Raw genomic sequence first — 10,085 nt, forward strand, 5'->3', positions numbered from 1 at the left:
GAGTTCTGGAACTGGACAGATGAAACTAAGATCAACCTGTACCAGAATGATGGGAAGAAAAAAGTATGGAGAAGGCTTGGAACGGCTCATGATCCGAAGCATATCACAGCATCTGTAAAACACGGTGGAGGCAGTGTGATGGCATGGGCATGCATGGCTTAAAATGGCACTGGATCACTAGTGTTTATTGATGATGTGACAGAAGACAGAAGCAGCCGGATGAATTCTGAAGTATATAAGGATATATAAAAAAGGAAAATGGTGGAAGTTCGGCGCAACTGCGCATGTTTGAAAGAAGGCTCCCGGATGTCTCTTCAAAAAACTTTATTGTACACACACCAGGCTACACCAGCGTCTCCCCCTCAACGCGTTTCACCCTTACACAGAGGGCTTCGTCTCGGAGTGGGGAGAAGTGGTGACAGCCTGTTATATACCCTAAAAAGCCCGCGAAAGCGGCATAAAAGATTTAACCCCTTCAATACTTTACAGCCTGTTCAAAAATGTCTATGCCATTAAATCATTATGTCCATGTTAATCACATAAAGCATCATTAAGTCTATGTTAATCACACAAAATGCATAATCAAAACATAAACATATGAAAAGATAAGACTGTTTGGCTGCATATTAAAGGTTTGTAAATACATTAAAATGCTGGTTACAACACTGTATCAGAAATAATGGTCCCTATATTCCTATTGTTAAGGCCAAACTGCTACAAGTCCATATTAATGTACATATAGATGGACTTCCTTATCCTTAATTTAAACCATAACTGTTAATGCCTATGCTGTTTGGCAAGGAAATGAAAGGGAGGAAGAGAGAAAGAGAGGAAAAGGAGGGGCAGGGCGGGAGGGGGGGAGGGGGAAAGGGGAGCGGGGGAAGAAAGAAACAGAACGGAAGATAATACCAATGTCAAGTTAACACACTGTACACTCTATTGTTGGGAGGACAATTGTATATTAACATTCCCCAGAGTAAACTCTTCTATATGGTCTAGAGAAAACATCGCAGATCCCAATCTACATTAAGTCCGTTGGGTTGTAGCGTATTTAATGTATGAATCCAATGCGCCTCTCGTTGATGTAAAAGCTTAGTTCTATCACCTCCCCGAAGGGGTATGGCTATGTGTTCTATTGCGCAACATTGGAAATGTTCTACAGAACCCAACGGACAGTTGTTAAAGTGTATTGGTACCGGATGTGTCATGTCTTTGTTTTTAATTAACCTTAAGTCTTCTAAAATGCGGATTTTTAAGGCTCTACTTGTTAGCCCCACATATTGTTTTTTAAATCCGCATTGTAACAAGTATACAACAAAGTTCGTCTGACATGACATAAACGTTCTTATATGGAATTTACGTGTTTCATCTTTGTTAGAGAAATGCATGGTTTTCATCATCTTTGGGCAAATCTTACAATGTCCACATTTAAATGATCCGATTAATTTCGGAAAAAAAGACCGTTTATTTTTATTATTGTTAGTTGTTTTCAACATGCTGGGTGATAAAAGATTCCCTAACGTAGCTGCTCTGCGAAACACTATTTTGGGTCCCACACAGACCATTTTGTTTAATAACGGATCTAAGGATAATGTGGCCCAATATTTGCGTATTATTGCTTTAATCGTGTTCGCTTGCTCGCTATAGTTGGTAATAAAGAATGGCGCTTCTGCGTTCTCGACCTGTGTATCTTTCTTAGCACAACTAGCTGACATGTTAATAAGCGTATTTCTATCTATATGCAGTGCATGCTGATATGCCTGATCCAGATCTGTACTGTCATACCCCCTCGACAGGAACCTCTCTCTCATCTCGTCTGCCCTGTGGACAAAGGCCTCCAATGTGGAGCAGTTCCGGCGCAAGCGCAGGAACTGCCCCTTAGGAATGCCTCTGACCAGAGGGCGTGCGTGACAACTTTTAGCGTGAAGCAATGAATTCCTGGCATTCTCTTTTCTGTAAATGTCTGATTGAATTTTGTACTCGATATCTACATATAGATTTAGGTCCAAAAATTGTATTTGGTTTTTGTTATATGTGTGAGTAAATTTCAGATTGAGTGTGTTATCAGCCAGGTATTCAAAAAACCTCAAAAGATCCTCCTCCCCACCACTCCAGATCAAGATCAGGTCATCAATGTAGCGCTTGTAAAACACCACATGATGCCTGAAGGGGTTAGAATCTCCAAACACGTGGGACATCTCCCACCAACCCATGAACAGGTTGGCATAGGAGGGGGCAAACGAGGTCCCCATAGCTGTCCCACGTGTTTGGAGATAGTACTGCTGATCAAAGAAAAAGTAATTGTGAGTGAGTGAGAATCTAATACTGTCCAAGATAAAGGCTATATGTGCTGGAGAAAGGGTGGAGTGATTGTGCAAAAAGAATTCAGTGGCTGTGAGACCGTGCTCGTGATTAATAATATTATATAGAGAAGCCACATCCAGGGTTACCCAGATGTAGCTTGGGTGCCAAGTTAAAGGTGCTAAAAGAGATAAAACATGCTTAGTGTCTATGATGTGTGAGGGTAAAGAAAAAACAAGTGGCATCATGTGGTGTTTTACAAGCGCTACATTGATGACCTGATCTTGATCTGGAGTAGTGGGGAGGAGGATCTTTTGAGGTTTTTTGAATACCTGGCTGATAACACACTCAATCTGAAATTTACTCACACATATAACAAAAACCAAATACAAGTTTTGGACCTAAATCTATATGTAGATATCGAGTACAAAATTCAATCAGACATTTACAGAAAAGAGAATGCCAGGAATTCATTGCTTCACGCTAAAAGTTGTCACGCACGCCCTCTGGTCAGAGGCATTCCTAAGGGGCAGTCCTGCGCTTGCGCCGGAACTGCTCCACATTGGAGGCCTTTGTCCACAGGGCAGACGAGATGAGAGAGAGGTTCCAGTCGAGGGGGTATGACAGTACAGATCTGGATCAGGCATATCAGCATGCACTGCATATAGATAGAAATACTCTTATTAACATGTCAGCTAGCTGTGCTAAGAAAGATACACAGGTCGAGAACGCAGAAGCGCCATTCTTTATTACCAACTATAGCGAGCAAGCGAACACTATTAAAGCAATAATACGCAAACATTGGGCCACATTATCCTTAGATCCATTATTAAACAAAATGGTCTGTGTGGGACTCAAAATAGTGTTTCGCAGAGCAGCTACGTTAGGGAATCTTTTATCACCCAGCATTTTGAAAACAACTAACAATAATAAAAATAAACGGTCTTTTTTTCCGAAATTAATCGGATCATTTAAATGTGGACATTGTAAGATTTGCCCAAAGATGATGAAAACCATGCATTTCTCTAACAAAGATGAAACACGTAAATTCCATATAAGAACGTTTATGTCATGTCAGACGAACTTTGTTGTATACTTGTTACAATGCGGATGTAAAAAACAATATGTGGGGCTAACAAGTAGAGCCTTAAAAATCCGCATTTTAGAACACTTAAGGTTAATTAAAAACAAAGACATGACACATCCGGTACCAATACACTTTAACAACTGTCCGTTGGGTTCTGTAGAACATTTCCAATGTTGCGCAAAAGAACACATAGCCATACCCCTTCGGGGAGGTGATAGAACTAAGCTTTTACATCAACGAGAGGCGCATTGGATTCATACATTAAATACGCTACAACCCAACGGACTTAATGTAGATTGGGATCTGCGATGTTTTCTCTAGACCATATAGAAGAGTTTACTCTGGGGAATGTTAATATACAATTGTCCTCCCAACAATAGAGTGTACAGTGTGTTAACTTGACATTGGTATTATCTTCCGTTCTGTTTCTTTCTCCCCCCCCACCTTTCCTCCCCCCCCCCCTCCCGCCCTGCCCCTCCTTTTCCTCTCTTTCTCTCTTCCTCCCTTTCATTTCCTTGCCAAACAGCATAGGCATTAACAGTTATGGTTTAAATTAAGGATAAGGAAGTCCATCTATATGTACATTAATATGGACTTATAGCAGTTTGGCCTTAACAATAGGAATATAGGGACCATTATTTCTGATACAGTGTTGTAACCAGCATTTTAATGTATTTACATACCTTTAATATGCAGCCAAACAGTCTTATCTTTTCATATGTTTATGTTTTGATTATGCATTTTGTGTGATTAACATAGACTTAATGATGCTTTATGTGATTAACATGGACATAATGATTTAATGGCATAGACATTTTTGAACAGGCTGTAAAGTATTGAAGGGGTTAAATCTTTTATGCCGCTTTCGCGGGCTTTTTAGGGTATTTAACAGGCTGTCACCACTTCTCCCCACTCCGAGACGAAGCCCTCTGTGTAAGGGTGAAACGCGTTGAGGGGGAGACGCTGGTGTAGCCCTGGTGTGTGTACAATAAAGTTTTTTGAAGAGACATCCGGGAGCCTTCTTTCAGACATGCGCTGTTGCGCCGAACTTCCACCATTTTCCTGAATCGCTTTGATGGTGGCACGCAGGAGTAGGCGAGGAGAGTGGGTCCCAAACCGGAGGAGCAGGTGATGTAGTAATGTTATCCCCCTGCACCGGTGAATTCTGTGGCCCTGCATAGCTCCCTCATACCTACTCCAGTGTCTGATACCTCCAGACCTGTGTAATTACACTGAAGCACACGACAGACTCCCTGGCACTTGTATCTTATACTATATTAGTGAAAGCACTGTATGTTTGCCTGCCTGGATGTCCGGTGTCCCTAGGGGAAATCTCATTGGTCCCTTGGGCCGCCCGCCCCCGCACACCTCTCATTGGCCTGAGGCGGAGTGACGGGCCAAAAAAAACACACCCACACACACACACACACACAGTGTCACCACACACACACAGTGTCACCACACACACACAGTGTCACACACACACACACACACACACACAGTGTCACACACGGTGTCACACACACACACACACACACACACAGTGACACACACACACACACACACACAGTCACACACACACACACACACACAGTGTCACACACACACACACACCTCCCTGAACATCGTGACCCGCGCGCACCTCCTCCTCTCCCCGTGTCTCCCGCGCTTTCACCCCGCTCCCCCCCCCCGGCGCCGCTACAGTCAGCGGGACACACACTATTATTACCCCTTCAGCGCCCCCCCCCCACCCAGTGTCAGCGGCCGTGCGAGACCCCCCCTCTATAACTCCCACCTCTCCCCCCCCACATATACATGCCCCCCCCTCCCCGGCGCTCACAACTCACCCCCCTCCCCGGCGGGGGAACAGCCAGTGGCCAGGCAGCCTGCCTCGCGGCACCGAGTGCCCAAGATGGCGGCGGCCTCACTCGCGGCGGCGGCCGGAAGCCTCCCTGTTTCCCGCGCTTTCAGTCCCCCCCCCCCGGCGCCGCTACAGTCAGCGGGGGAGCGAGCGCCCGGGACACATCGGGGGAGCGGCCACAACACGCTGCCTCCCGCCTCAGATCCACGTGGGACCTGCCGGACGGGTGAGTGAGCGGCCTTCACTTCACCTCCCCTCACCCACCCCTCACCTCCCTTCACCTCCCCTCACCCCTCTTCACCCACCCCTCACCCCCTTCACCTCCCCTCACCCCCCTTCACCTCCCCTCACTCCACTTCCCCTCCCTTCCACATCCCCTTCACCTCCCCTCCACCCTCCTTCACCTCCCCTCCACCCCGCTTCACCTCCCCTCCACCCCGCTTCACCTCCCCTCCACCCCCCTTCACCTCCCCTCCACCCCCCTCCACCCCCCTTCACCTGCCCTCCACCCCCCCCTTCACCTCCCCTCCACCTCCCCTCCACCCCCCTTCACCTCCCCTCCACCTCCCCGCCACCCCCCCTTCACCTCCCTGCCACCTCCCCGCCACCCCCCCTTCACCTCCCCTCCACCCCCCCTTCACCTCCCCTCCACCTCCCCTCCACCCCCTTCACATCCCCTCACCTCCACTCCACCCCCCCTTCACCTCCACTCCACACCCCTTCACCTCCCCGCCACCCCCCCCCTTCACCTCCCCGCCACCCCCCCCTTCACCTCCCCGCCACCCCCCCCCCCCCTTCACCTCCCCGCCACCCCCCCTTCACCTCCCCGCCACCCCCCCTCCACCTCCCCGCCACCCCCCCCTCCACCTCCTCTACACCCCCCCCTTCACCTCCACACCACCTTCACCTCCCCTCCACACCCCCTTCACCTCCCCTCCACACCCCCTTCAGCTCCCCTTCACCTCCCCTCCACCCCCCTTCACCTCCCCTCCACCCCCCTTCACCTCCCCTTCCCACCACCTCCCCCCCCTTCCCACCGCCTCCCCCCCCCCCTTCCCACCGCCTCCCCCCCCTTCCCACCGCCTCCCCCCCCTTCCCACCGCCTCCCCCACTTCCCACCGCCTCCCCCCCTTCCCACCGCCTCCACCCCCCTTCCCACCGCCTCCCCCCCCTTCCCACCGCCTCCCTCCCCTTCCCACCGCCCCCCCCCCTTCCCACCGCCTCCCCCCCCCTTCCCACCGCCTCAGCCCCCCTTCCCACCGCCTCAGCCCCCCCTTCCCACCGCCTCCCCCCCCCTTCCCACCGCCTCCCCCCCCCTTCCCACCGCCTCCCCCCCCCCTTCCCACCGCCTCCCCCCCCCTTCCCACCGCCTCCCCCCCCTTCCCACCGCCTCCCCCCCCCTTCCCACCGCCTCCCCCCCCTTCCCACCGCCTCTCCCCCCCCTTCCCACCGCCTCCCCCCCCCCTTCCCACCGCCTCTCCCCCCCCTTCCCACCGCCTCCCCCCCCCTTCCCACCGCCTCCACCCCCCTTCCCACCGCCTCCACCCCCCCTTCCCACCTCCTCCCCCTTCACGCCACCTCCCCCCTCCTCCCCCTTCACACCACCTCCCACCTCCCCCCACCCGCCGCACGCATTCAACAGACAACCCACCCACTCGACACACACCTGCCGCATCCTGCCCCTACGCAACAATATCACTGACCAGCTGTCACCCGCACTCGCCACACACCCGCCGCCTCACACCCTAGCAGGACCCCAACCCACAGCCAGCACTCACTACCCACGCGCCACCCGTACTGAACACCCATCCGCCGCCTCACACCCTAGGAAGACACACGCCTCACATTTTCACATCACTTATGTCACCAAAATATACATTGTACTGTGGTGTGTTTACAATAAACCATTTTTTTACAACATCGTATTACATTTTCTTCCATCTTTCTTTTCAACATTATTATGAAACCTTTACAACAAATAGTCGTATTCCACGATTTATAAATAATACTACCTATTACGCATTTACATCCCGGGCAACGCCGGGTCTCTCAGCTAGTAAGGATATATAGTCTGCTCAGATTCATCCAAATTCAGCAAAGTTGATTGGACGGCGCTTCACTTTACAGATGGACAATGATCCAAAACATACTGCAAAGCAACCCAGGAGTTTTTTAAGGCAAAGAAGTGAAATATTCTGCAATGGCCAAGTCAATCACCTGATCTCAACCCGATCGAGCATGCATTTCACTTGAAGACAAAACTTAAGGCAGAAAGACCCACGAACAAACAACTGAAGACAGCTGCAGTAAAGGCCTGGCAAAGCATCACAAAGGAGGAAACCCAGCGTTTGATGATGTCCATGCGTTCCAGACTTCAAGCAGTCATTGCCTGCAAAGGATTCTCGACAAAGTATTAAAAATGGACATTTTATTTATGATTGTGTTAATTTGTCCAATTACATTTGAGCCCCTGAAATAAGGGGACGGTGTATGAAAATGGTTGCAATTCCTAAACGTTTCATACGATATTTTTGTTCAACCCCTTGAATTAAAGCTGAAAGTCTGCACTTCTATTGCATCTCGGTTGTTTCATTTAAAATCCATTGTTGTGGCGTAGAGAGCCAAAATTCTGAAAATTGTGTAACTGTCCAATTATTTCCGGACCTAACTGTATCTCTTGAAAAAAGGGTCATTTAGTTTACCCTTTAGCCAAAGCGTATAAGCCTGCGAGCCACTTTCAAGGCATGACCATAATATCGCAGGTCCTAACACTAATTGGTTAAAATCATTATTTACCTCTATAATTAGGGGAAGGATGGTCCTGGCATTGAACCTGTCGCAACCAGCTGCATGAAAAGAAAACCTGCTTACCTGGACAGTGGGGAGGGGTGAGCTTTAAACCCTGGGTGACATCATCAGCAAGATTAGCCAATTAGCTGCTGAGAAATTTCTCAGGCTTTTTGATTGGGCCATAGTAATTTGGGAATGAAGTACAAGAAGTATTATAAACCCTTACGCAGCTCAGATTTTCAGGTTCTAAGTTTCTCTAGTGTTTCTAAGATTCTCTAAGGTTTTCTAAGATTCTAAGCACCAAATGAATTCTAGCCCTTTGGAGAGAGAGGGAGCTGTGGCATTTGGAACTGCAAAGTACAGTTTTTTCAACCCACAATTCCCCAAGTAAGTGAGTTTTCTCATGTTGATTGTAACCCACTGTTTCAATGGAATAAATAACAATTTGTTTTACTTTTTGCTTTTGCTCAGTGATATGATCCCGGTATAAAGGTGTAATTGCCTGGTCCCCTGTGACAGGTTGTATGTATTTTGTGGGGGGGTATGGTGTGACGGGGGATGAAATGAGTGAGGTGTGGGGTAATTGACAAAGGGGGGGGGGAGTGAGAGGAGAGAGGGGTATAAGAGAGGGTGAGAAATACAAGTGAGGCAGGATTGAGTGAGAGTGGGGTAATTGATGGAGGGGGAGTGAGACTTGAGCGGTGGTGAGTGAGGAAGAGATGGAGGGGAGAGAAATACATGGGAAGAGGAGGGGAAATAGAGGGGGATTGCAAGACCTCCGACACAGGAGTGGGGGACCCGGGTGTAACTCTAGTCCTGGGCCCTGGGATATCTATCTGTGGCCCTGAATGTCTGTACATATAATGTAAGCACCATAACTCTGGGCCCAGGACATACTTGAAACAAGAGGTAACTCTGTGTATTACTTCTTGATAAAACATTTTATAAATAAAAATTGCCTATACCCTCTCTATAAAGTGGCTATAAAAAGTATGGCCTCAGAAATTGTATTGTATGTCTTTATTTGTATAGCGCCAAAAGTGTACTCAGCGCTTCACAAAGAATACAGTACAGGAATTATAATTAAACAATAAGTGCAGCAAAATCAGACAATAGGAAAGGAAATCCCTGCCCCGAAGAGCTTACAATCTAAGAGGTTTAATGGGAAACTTACAGAGACAGCAGGGGAGGGAGTAAGTGCTGTAGATGGCAGTGCTTGGTCACAATGGGTGGTAGGAGTGACTGAGAGTGGGACACTAGCCATGAGGGCAGGCTATTGGGATGCTTGATTTGTGGGGTAAAATTTAAGGAAGGTCAGTGTTATATGAAAAGGTTAACACCATTTACAGGGGAAGAGATGGCAGGGAGGCATGATTGAGATCAGGTGTGTATGTCTGGCTTCAGGCTTAGGGAAGATCCCCAGCAGCAGGAAGGAGTAGATAGAGGGTGTGAATAGAGGATTTGTGCGGGTGTTTTTTATTGAGGGGTACAGAAGTAGTTGGGAGAGAGGTGTATAAATAATGGTGCAGTGGGGAGTGGTGATGTTGTAGAGAACAGAAATGCTCACAAAGGAGTGAGTAAACGGTAAACAGAAAAAGAAATAGGGAGGTCATAGTGAGATGCAGGAGGAGAGAGTTCCAAGGTACTGGAGGATAAAAGTGTACAAATAAATCACAGATATTAAAAGTTAATGTCTCACTGTGGCAAAGTTGTAATGCAGAGTCCAGATCTTCCTCCAATCTTCACCTCCAAATTCAACTCCAAAATTAACTCTTGTAGACACTTTTGATGTACACTTATGATGTGACGCTTTTGATGTTACACAGCCATGCTACAGTTACTTAAGTACCCCATTCACATGCATTTGACTAACACTTAAGGGAGGGGTTTGTCTTATCAACTCAGACTTACAAAATAGTTAATTAGATTATCATAATAATGTAATAACTGTGCTTAGGGTTGTCAGGTGTCCGATATTGAACCGGACAGCCCGGTATTTGGTTACTCTGTCAGGTAAAAAATGAGAGATAATACTGGATAATATGT

The sequence above is a fragment of the Ascaphus truei genome, chromosome 2 (genome assembly GCF_040206685.1).
Source record: "Ascaphus truei isolate aAscTru1 chromosome 2, aAscTru1.hap1, whole genome shotgun sequence".
Taxonomy (NCBI): domain Eukaryota; kingdom Metazoa; phylum Chordata; class Amphibia; order Anura; family Ascaphidae; genus Ascaphus; species Ascaphus truei.